Here is an 11,855-nt window from a genome sequence, read left to right on the forward strand (position 1 = left end):
CGTCAGAGCAGAGCCCGATCCAGAACTCAATCTCATGACCATGAGATTATGACCTGAGCCGAAATTAAGAGTCAGATGCTTAACTGACTGAGCCACCCAGGCACTCCGGGTTTCAGTTTGTTAGTCAGAAAAAAAAAAAGTAGGGGACTGAGGAAGCTTGATATAAAGGTTAGTGAATATTCCAGAAGCAGACACCCTGGGAGTGTTCTGTGAAATTTGTATACACAAATGAATAAATAGGGAATATTTATAAAGGATGCAGAAAACCACCTGGAATATTCAGAGATCAGGCTGTTCTGGATCATCCGACAAAATATTCCATCAGTGATTTGGCTTAGGTTGCAAGCTATATATTGTCTTTATAAACAACAAAGTTAGATGCCCCCAAATCAATTCTTTTAATTGGAATAACAGAGAAATAGCAAATTTTGCAGAAGGGCAGGAGTATGAGTTATTTCTGCAGCCAAATCTTGAATTAGCTAATATTATATTTTCATGTATTCTTTGGGATGCCATATAGTAGGACACATTTGGAACACATATTCAGCAAACATCTACTGAGCACTTACAATGTGCCCCTGTGCTAGGCACTAGAGATAAGAAAGCAGATATAAGAAGTGGACAATGTCCCTTCCCTCTTAGAGAAAATAGTCTAATGGGAGATACAGACAAGGGAAGATAGTCACAATGCATGTGGGAAGTGCTTTCAGGGAGGAAATACAGAGGAGAGAGCCGAGCACAGATGTGAAGGTGAGCATGTCAAGAAGGTGTCTTAGTCAGCTTGGGCTGCCTAATAAAATACTAGAGCTGGGTGGATTAGACAAAGGGATGTATTTTCTCATAGTTCTGGAAGCAGGAAGTCCCAGATAAAGGTGCTGGCCAATTAGGTTTCTGGTGAGAGCCTTCTATCTGGCTTGTAGAGGGCTGCCTTTTCACTGTGTCCTCACATGGCAGAGAGAGAGAGAGAGAGAGAGAGAGAGAGAGAGAGAGAGAGAGAGAGAGAGAAGCTCTCTGGTGTCTCTTCTTATATGGGCACTAATCCCAACATGAAGGCCCCATCCTCATGATCTCATCTAAACCTTACTAGCTCCTGAAAGCCCTATATCAAAATGCCATCACGTTTCAGCTTAGGACTTCAACATAGACATTTTGGGGGGCGTACAATTCAGTCCATAGCAGAGGCTTCCTGGAAGAAGTGAGGTCTAAACTCATACCTCCTGAAGCAGTTTACTGGGGGAGGGAAGATTGACTGAAGGAGAGACGGAGGCTGGAATCGAGAAATGTTCAAGCTGAGCATCCCAGATTACTTACTATTTTCCCACTTCCTGGGTTTTTAAGCAGGATTTTCTCACCACCTGGAGGCTGTCATTCCCCCTGATGACCTTGTACCTGTGTCTCTACACTCTGATCCCGGGCTCTCCCCTCCCCCAAGCAAAGTTCATCTTATTGTCCTGCACACTGTCAAAGCAGACATTGGTGCCTCTCTGGAGAGCTCATTTGTGTCCATCCCATCTCATATTTATATATGTATATATGTTCCTATAAGGAAACGGCTGTAAATATGTGACTATAAGATGGACCCAAGTAAGCAAAGGCAAGGTCTTCTCTTTTTTTTCGTGCCTCCCCAAAAGTGTCTAGCACTGTACCACCATATACTGATCATTTAGCTTTTACTTAGCAACGAACCATGCCCAAAACTTAGTGGCTTAAAACAACAAACCTTTTATTTAGTTCATGTTTCTGTAGGTTATCTGGGTGGTTCCTCTGGTTTAGGCAAGGGCAGATGATCTTTGCTGGGCTCTTTCAAGTATCTGTGGGCAGCAGGCAGGCAGACTGATGGCTGGTGATCTCAGATGGCATCACTCACATGTTGTAAACCATTTGTAAACAGGGACACCTTGATTTTCCTCGGTGTGCTGTCCATGATCTGGCCTCTGATTCCTTGCCAACATTTTGTCCATGAACCCTTGAGGCTAACCATCCTCATTTATCCATTTCCCTCAGAAGGCAGGGACCATGTTGTTTCGCTCAGTGCCATTCAAGTCCTATTGAATGAATGAATGAAGAAACTTTGCGTGCTGCCCAGAATAAGCCACACTTAGTGATGGGGGTAAGATGAAGGATTCTACCATGCCATCTTGCACCTCTGCAGCCCCACTCCTCCTTCAAAGTTCTGTTCAGATGTCATCCCTTTGGAAGCTTTTCATTATTCCCTCGCCAAATTAATCAGACTGTCTTCTGTGTTTTCACAGCACTTTCGATGGACCTTTATTGTAGCATGAGTCATATGATGCTACTTACTATGTGTGTGTCTCTTTTGCGACTAAACTGCGAGGTTCTTGAGGTGATGTGATAGGATGGACCTGCTCACAACATGTCATCGGTGTGTCCGCATTTTGAATCCTCAGTTCAGGCATTTACCATTGTGTGACTGTATAAAATGGGGTCCACCCAATAACATTTGTTCTATAAATATTTGTAGATTTTCTTCTGTCTGCCAGGCACTGAGCTGACATGGGGAATGAAGTAGAATTTCCATTCTAGGGGATGAAAAAACAGGGAAACACACAACCACGTTCTTGCATACATTCTTATGTACTTACACATCTGTGATACGTGATGTGACAGGGAATAACAGGGACCCACTTACTAGCGTAGCCAGAAAGTCTACTCCAAGCAGGTAGTTTCTAACTAGAGACTAAGGACAAAGGGAGGCCAACCACATGATCATTGGATGACATGTTCTAAGCAGCAGGAATGGTGAATATGGAGTCCAAGTGAAGGAAAGACCTGAAGGACAGCTAATACGGCTAAAGGCAGGGAGTGAGAGAGAGCATGGAGGGATGTGTCTGGAGACATGGCTGTTTTGTAAATAGCTGTGCCCTCATTATCTGTGTCAGATATAATAGGTGCTTAGTAAAAACTTGCTGGATGAATGAACGAATGAATGAATGAATGAGTAATTGAAAGATTGGAATGGGCTATGACAGGGTGAGAATTTCCCATGGTTCTTTTCTTTGTCTTCTTACTTGTGTCCAGCAGACTGTGGCACACAGATCTCTTCTAATGGGCTGGGCAATGTGGAGAACACCCTACAAGTGGGTTTTGTTGGCTCTAGTTACTCTACTCCACCCCATTTCACTGTGCTGGGTGCTTCCTCAGGACAGGGTCCCCACATCATGGGATGCCATCATTCTCACCTCACTAACTGCCAATCTGGGTAGACTCTCTTGCCCAATAATAGAACCAATGAACTGAAGTCTCTGGGGATCAGTTGCCATGTTCCATGAGCAGCAAACCAGCTCCTGTTGTCTGACCGCCACTTAAATAAGGCTGTTCCTAATATCTCCCCACAAGCACCCCTCTCTAAGATACAGAATGGAGACAAATATGACAGAATCACCAGAGCTTCACTCAGAACTACATCTGTTTCCCTATGACTAAGGCTTTGTCACTGATCCAAGCTTCTTTGCTGACCCTCTTCCCAGTTAGGGTGAGAGCTCTCCTGGGAGGCTTCTCAGTCCCTTATGCAAATGTCCTGCTGGCAGCCCAGCCCTCCCCCCCCCCCCCCCACTCCACTGCCCCTGCTGTAGCTCATTAAGTATGTTTATATACCTGTGAATCCCAGAGGTGGACATAGATTAGCCTCAGGCTGGGGCACCCCGTAGGTCTGAAGCTACCTTCTTTTCTTCTCCTCCCTCCTCAAAAGCCCTACTTTTCTCTTCCCTCTCTGAGGAAAAGTCTGGTAAAGGCATTTGCAATACAGATTATTGATGGAGCATAAAGTTTTACATTTGCCAGAGACCGAGCTGAAATTCGAGAGGATGACTCCTTAAGTGTAGGGAGGGGTTTGAAATCATATAACGGGCATCTCTGCATTGCACCCTCGCTTAAAGCTGTTCTTTCCTGGACTGGTGCTCGGTACTACTGGCAGGGTAGGTGGGGCTGAGATGAAGAGCAGCTGCTGTGCCAGCGAGCAAAACCCAGCGAGTCACTCGCCAGCTAACAGGAAGTTGGGTTGCTCTGTCAATTTGTCGGTCACAACAAGACTCGGGCTCTGGAGCCAGGCATACTTGGTGCTGAATCCCATTTGATCATTGACCCGGTCTGGGAACATAGGTCACATTGTCTCCCTATGCCTTACTTTCCTCATCTGTGAAATGGGTAGAATAATAGTTAAGAGCCCTGATGTCAGAATCAGACTCCATCACTTGCTATCTATATGAACTTTGGCAAGTTATTTTAGCTCCCTGTGCCTCAATTTCCTCGTCAAATGGTGAAAACTATTAGTATACCTCCCTTTGCCAGGTTGTTGTAAGTATTACATTGGTTGATTCACAAGGGGCACTTAGAACAGTGCCTGGCACGTAGTAAACACTGCATGGCTATTTGTTATTATCGTGGATATTATTATTGTTAGTGCCTACCGCATAGGTTGTGTAAGAATCAACGAGACAGAGAGCGTGTAGGACCTTGCCTGGCACGCAATGCATTTCAGCTAGTGCTTTTCTTAGGGTAACAACAACACAGTGCTGTGAGCATGCGAGGTGCCTGCACTCAACTCTGTGTGAACTTCTCGAGGTGAAGTTTACAAGTTTAGGAGAGGGAGGGCTCTCAAGCTTGTTTTGCACTTTCACACACTTACTCTAACGACCCAGTTTTTTCCAGCATCTTCTGTGAGGAATGTCAAAAGCTTTCAAGCATGTAGGAGCTGCCCTTAATCACTGATAAGGGGAATAAACGAGAGGAATACAGCCGCGCGATATTAGGGCATGGTGGGTTTATGGTGTCACGTTAGGGGTGTTCTGATTTCTCTGCTCTATAAAACACCCCATATAAACTATAAAATAAAATATTTACATTTTTACATACCTAGAAGTACTGGGTGGGTAGAGTGAAGTGACTTGGTAGATTTCCAAATCCATGAGGCTTGGGGGATTCTGGTTTTGCTTCACCTGATGCAAACTGATACTCCATGGATTCTATGGAAAGCACATTTTTCTGCTTAAGTTATTCTTTTTTGGGGGGCTGGAGACCATAGTGGCTGTGGAAGAGCCTGAATAGAGGCTGCTGTGGCATTTTGAATGAATGGTCACCCAAGTTTTTGATAACTGGAGCAGGGGGATATACATATACATACATACATATATATATATATATATATATATATATATATATACACACACACATGTATATTTATATATATACACACACACATACACACATATACATATATATATAATTAATTTTTGTTTATATGAAAAGGAATTTTAAAGACATGTAATCTAAAAATTTCTACTTGCAGCTGGTTAGTTTTCTGAGCCACCACAGAGACAGAGCTAACACCCTGCCAAAGTTTAATCATAAACTGATAGCTGTAACTTGCGGCAAGAAGTATGGGGGGGAAACCTGATTTAATAAGCGGACAGATAAGTCAAACACCCACAAATGGTAATTTATGGCTGCAAAGGGCAGTGTTTTAAAATCACCCTAGTGAGTTATATGTTTCTGAAAAAGTAACTATGTATCTGAAAAATTATGTTCTTTGGTAATACTTTAGACAATATTTTTTTGGCCGTGTTGCCTCACTAAGGTTATAAATAACATGGTCCCTTCTACTTTTATTTTCCTAGATTAGCTAGTTGCCACCAGCTCCAGTTTCCTGGCTGTAATAGAATTGCATTCTGTTCAGCTGCAAATGCTTCGTCACTCCTCCTCACTGTCACCTCAAGGCACGGATTTCAGCTGCCCATGTGGGAGCTGAGTGCCTTTGGGGATCCTTTCTTCTGATCCAGTTGCCCTGTTGCTCTTCCATAGCTACTCCACAGGCTGCCATCTTGAAAAGAAAGCAAGATATTTCTTGCTCATTCATTCACTCAGTTATCCGTTTTTCCCAGAAGGCCTTGAAGCTGCAAGTACTTGTGGGTGTGTCCAAAGCAGGCTGCCAGCTGGAGCAGTTTGTATTGCCTTCCCAAGCTGTGCATCTAGGGGAAGCAGAATACACGACCCCAAAGTATGCCCCTTTGGCATGTGGATTCTTTTGAGCTGAAGACAATTCAGGCCCAACAGACTCAGGAAGAGCTGTTTACCTTCCTTCCCCAGTAGTGCCTGGCACATAGTAAGTGCTGCATGACTATTTGCTGTTGTTTTTGATATTATTACTGTTAGTGCCCGTCTCATAGGTCACGTGGGAATGAATGAGATGACAAGCAAGCAAGGGCTTCCTCAGCACTCCTGCGGAGGCAGCAGCTATCCGTCACTGGGCATATCATGGCTGACCTCAGACCTCTGGTGAAGCCCAAGATCGTTAGAAACAGGACCAAGAAGTTCATCTGGCACCAGTCAGACCGCTATGTCAAAATTAAGTGCAACTGGTGGAAACCCAGAGGCACTGACAATAGGGCGCGAAGAAGATTCAAGGGCCAGATCTTGATGCCCAATGTTGGTTACGGGAGCAACAAGAAAACAAAGCACATGCTGCCCAGTGGCTTCCGAAAAGTTCCTAGTCCACAAGGTCGAGGAGCTTGAAGTACTGCTGACGTGCAACAGATCTTACTGTGTAGACAGTGCTCACAGTGTCTCCTCCAGGAACCGCAAAGCCGTTGTGGAACGAGCAGCCCAGCTGGCCCTCAGAGTCACCAATCCCAATGCCAGGCTGTGCAGCAAGGAAAACGAACAGACAGCTTATGTGCACATTGTATTTGTGTTAATAAAACCATAAAACTACCAAAAAAAAAAAAAGCATGCAAGGAGCTTAACGGTCTTGAAGGAATTTAGATATGGGAACTGCACCAGGAGAGAGCTAATGCCAAAGTAACTTTTTACCATAAAGACTTATCTTCATGGCACCGCAAACATTTGTCTATCAAACATTTGCTCTTCTCATCTTCCTATGAATTATCTTCCTCCCCTTTGGCACCTCAAACCTCTGCCCCTTTCTCCTGGGCTCAGGATGGCATATAAGTGTCAATTGCCTGACTGTCTTTGGGGCTCCTGCATATATGAAATTTGTTTTTCCCCTATTAATCTGTCTTATGTCAACTTAATACTAGACCAGTCAAGGAAAATAGAAGGGAAAAAGGGAAAAGTTCTCCTCTCCTATAAGAATCTACCTGGAAGAAAGGGTACCTCTGTCTAATATACACAGAGGAACTTCATCAGCTACTGAAGGGCTTGGTTAGGAGCACCAAGAGCCCATGGGAGAGGCTTTGTCTCAGGGAACATCTGTGTCTCACTGCAATTTAGCCATCAAACACCCTGGAAATGGGATTTGGGGCCTGAGGAGTTTTCTGCATTTTCTCACATTAGTTTGGCCAAGCAGGGGTTCTTAAGAACAATGATAGCAGCATCAGTGAGGACAACAGTAAACAGTGGCCAATTGTATTTTCCAAAATTGATTGCAGGCATATCTTCATTCTGCATGTTCTTCTAAAATGTGAGCTTGCTACTCCTGATCACAAGTGGAGTCCATTTCTATACTCCCTTGAGCCCCATTAGTGCTTTGACCGGTAGAATGTGGTGGAAGTGACCCTGGCATTTCCATAGCCCTTTTCATGTCCTGGTAGCCTCCACTCTCAGAGACCAGCTGCCATGAACACTGGGAGACTCCTCTGTGACCACCAGGTCATGAGAAACCCATGTGGGGAGACCAGGGAGGAAGGCATCTGTGTGAAGGAGCCGTCTCAGAGAGGTAGCCCTGGTGAGCCGTCAGATGACCCCAGGCCCAGCTGTCCTTTGGGTGCATCCACACAGAAACCCCCAAACTAGATGGGCCCAAACATGGCCAGTCAACCCACAGAAATGTGAGGGAGAAGACACTGCTATTTTAAACCACTAAGTTTTGGGGCATCTTGTTGTGTAGCAATGATACCCAAAACACCCTTCCTGCCTTCTGCCGCTTCCTTTGAAAACATAATTCCATTTTTTTTGAACTGAATACTCTTTTGCTTCTTGCAACTTCATTGCCAGGAACTAGAACCATGGAGTAAATGAAGAATATAGGATGTGATAGAAATCTCATTGTAAAGATTCCTGGTCAGCACTGTCCACATTTCTCATGAGCTGGTTTCTGGTTTGTATTTCCTCACTTCTCATTTTGCCTTGTTTCTACCTGTCCTGCTCTTTGACATAAGATACATGAAAAAGGGGGCACTTGAGTTGACTCAGTCATCGGTTAAGCATCTGACTCTGGATTTTGGTTTGGGTCATGATCTTGCAGTTTTGTGGCTTAGAGCCCCACATCGGGCTCCACGCTGAGAGTGTGGAACTTTCCTGGGATTCTCTCTCTCTGTGTCTCTCTCTCTGCCCCTCTTCGGTGCTCTCTCTCTCAAGTAAATAAATAACCTTAAAAAAGAGAGAGAGAGAAAGATACAGGAGAATATATGAACTCCATTCATTCATGTTTTTATTTTAGTCATTGGTCATGGAGGTGACAGTTACTGAGAGCCCAGGACTCCTGGCTATGGCGGGGGGTGGGGGGGGGGTGGTGTCAAAGAAAAGAAAGCAGCTTCCTTGTCCCTGTGAGACTTATCACTAGTCAGGGAGACATGCATAGGAACAGTGAATGACACCATACAGTAATGCCACAGGAAATCTATCAATGAAGTACTTCAGAGAAAAGGAATTTCTACCCCCCTCTCTCAAGGCCACAAGCAAGAGAAAACTTGAGGGACTTAACTGGGCTGAGTGGGCAATGCTACACTCTGTGCCTGGGATGCCCTCTCTGAGGAAGGAGCCCTGCTTTGTGGTCATGAAGATGGTCAACGAGTGGCTGGCCACGGTTAGCATTTTGCAATGCTGAACTGCTGACTGACTTCCACTTTGACCATTTGAAAGTACTCTCTTTCCTACTCCACCCAAACACTTCCAGGCTCGGGCTCCAGTGGCACTGAATGGTCTGACTTACTTGCTTTTCCCTGCCTTGTATTGTTCACTATTTCATATGTACACATTCGACTTCTTTAGGGAGGCTGGATGTTTTTTGAAGGTCTTCTTTTTCTCGTTTACTCCTGCTATGGGTAGGGCACTTAGAACTCAGTAAGCATTTCACAGTTGATTGGTTGGAACTGGATTGGCTGGATCACGCAAAACTTAGAAGTAAAGTGTTCAGATACTGAAAGCCTTAGAGGTATTAAGTCATTTGCAGAACTCTTAGCACATGTCACGCATGGAGCTGAGCACTTTCCAGTCCCTGACTTATTACAACTCGGTAAGGTAGGTAACATTATTCTTATGTTGTAGCTGAGGAAACTGAATCTTAGAGAGTAAGTTACCCTGGTCAAGATCATATGGTGAGTGAAGCCTGCCTTTCAGATCCACGGCCCTTGAATTCTGAAGTTTACGCCTCTACCATGATGCCCCATTGTCTTACCTTTGGAGTCCAATGTGCCAGTCAAGTGGGGCTGTCCGTCAAATGGAGTGCAGTTTTTATGTGTCTGGTTTCCCAATTTCCCCATACTTTCCAATTCTAAAGCTAATATACTTGGGTTTAAATTTAGCAATCTCTCATTTCCAGCCTCTAACTTAGTTTGGATATCATATCCAAAAAGTTGGATCCAATGTGTATATTTCTTGTGGAAGCAAAAAAGTGCAAACCTTCCAGCATCTGTTACTTATAATTGCTCTGCATTAAATTACCATTTTGGATTTAAATTTGAAAAAAAGTACATTTCAATACCAAGACGTTGATGTGGAAATGAACAAGGGTGGGAAGTAACTGATACCCTCCATATTTTTAATAGAGGAAATGTATAAGAAAATCCAAAGTCAAGGGAAGGTTCCCTGGTTCTTGTTCTTAGTCTTTGGAGGAGATTGTGGAATGTCATACTTGTGCTGGTGTTGAGGACCAGAACTTACAACACGCATCCTGAAATCTAGACTGGTTAGCCTTGAAATGTTACCTCAAGGTCTTCCCAATTCCTGTTCTGTCTACAGTGGTTGTAGGTCCTTCTCTGCTACATCCAGCTCAGCTCCTGGTTGGGAGATCCACATGGAAGCCAATACCATGCACCATCAGCATCCTGTAATCAGCATGTCTATCCTTATAAATCCAGTGAACGTGGCAGGGGTCAGGGGAACTCATAGAAATCAATAAGAAAAAAACTAGTTGGATAGAAAGGGAATAAAAGATGCAAATAGGATATAATCATTTGCTAGGGCTGCCGTAACAAACCACCACAGACCTCATGGCTTAAACAGCAGAAATTTATTGCTCATAGTTCAGGAGGCTGGGAAGTCCAGGGTCAAGGTGCCTGCAGGGGTGGTTTAATTCTGAGGCCTCTTCTCTTGGCTTGCAGGTGGCTACACGTCTTACTGTGTGTTCTTTCTACCTCTTCTTTGCATGAGTGCAGGGAGAGAGAGAGAGCCATCTTTCTAGTCTCTCTTATAAAGACACTAATCCTGTTGGACCAGGGCTCCACCCTTATGACCTCATGTAACCTTAATTATTCCTTTAGAGGCCTCAGCTCAAATTCAGCCACACTCAGGATTAATGCTTCAACATATGAATTCTGGGGAGACACAAACATTCAGTCCATAACACAGGGCATTCACAGAAACAGTAATACAAATAATCAGTACACAGGCACTATTATGTTTTTAACAACATTAATGATAATTAATTTGGAGATTATTGTATCCTAAATGTTGTTCTAAGCATTTGGCATCTCTTCATTCATGATATACTTTTAAGACCTCTATGGCGATGTAGGTTCTATTATTACCTTATTTGGCAGAAGAGGAACCTGATGTGTAGACAGGCTAGGCAACTTTGCCAGGGTCACACAGCTCGGGAATGGCAGCACCAGAATTCAAGCTCAGGAGCTGGCCTCTGAGTCTGAGCTCTAAGATGCTCAGGCTGTTCATAGGTACAAACCAGAATGATACACTAATTTTTAGCCATTGGAATGATAAAAATTTGAAAGCTTGATATATTGATACATCTATTGTTGGCAAGAGTTTGGGGAAAATGACATCTGTACACACCTTGGGTGGAAGAGGAAACTTTTGAAAGGCAATTTGACAGTAAGTATTAAAATTAAGTATGTGTGCATTTATACATTGAGCCAGCAAATCAACTTCTGGAAATTTGCTTTATAGATATGCTTACAAAATTATGCCAAGAGAGTGCAAGGATATTCACTGCAGCTTTGGTGTGAGTTAGTCAAAAGCCTGGAGTCGATGTAAATGTCAACCAATAGGGCAGGGTTTAAAGAAATCGTGATGATTTGATGGAATGTGGATGTGGGAGCACTGATACGGACATATCACAAACATATACCGATACGTTCTATTCGTTTGTTAAGGCTGCCGTAACAAGATAGTGCACACTGGGGGGTGGAAACAACAGAAATCAATGTCCTCACAGTTCTGGAGCCTGGAAGTCCTAGAGACCTCTCCTTTACTTGCAGATGGCCACCCTTTGGCTGCCTCTTCACATGGTATCCCTGTGCGTGTGTGCCCCTGGTGTCCTTCGCACATCTTAATTCTCTCTTCTGATAAGGACAGCAGTCACATTGGATTAGGGGCAACACTAAGGCCTCTTTTTACCTTAATTACCTCTTTAAAGGCCATTACCTCCAAATACAGTCACATTCTTTTTTTTTTTTTCTCTCTCTCTCTTTTTAAAAAGTTTTTTGTGTGCGTGGTTTTTTTTATGTCTATTTATTGTGAGAGAAAGAGAGACAGACACACACAGTGCGAGCAGGGGAGGGGCAGAGAGAGAGAGAGACAGAGAGACAGAGAGAATCCGAAGGAAGCTCCAGGATCTGAGCTGTCAGCACAGAGCCCGATGTGGGGCTTGTGACCACGAACTGTGAGATCATGACCTGAATTGGAGTCGGATACTTAACTGACTG

The 11,855-nt window shown here is 43.9% G+C and overlaps 1 pseudogene; it reads left to right on the forward strand.

The window, feature by feature from the left end:
* The first annotated feature begins 5,207 nt into the window (after positions 1 to 5,207).
* Positions 5,208 to 11,641, forward strand: LOC128312795 (60S ribosomal protein L32-like; annotated as a pseudogene).
* Positions 11,642 to 11,855: the final 214 nt, after the last annotated feature.

Source organism: Acinonyx jubatus, chromosome F2 (assembly GCF_027475565.1).
Source record: "Acinonyx jubatus isolate Ajub_Pintada_27869175 chromosome F2, VMU_Ajub_asm_v1.0, whole genome shotgun sequence".
Lineage (NCBI taxonomy): Eukaryota > Metazoa > Chordata > Mammalia > Carnivora > Felidae > Acinonyx > Acinonyx jubatus.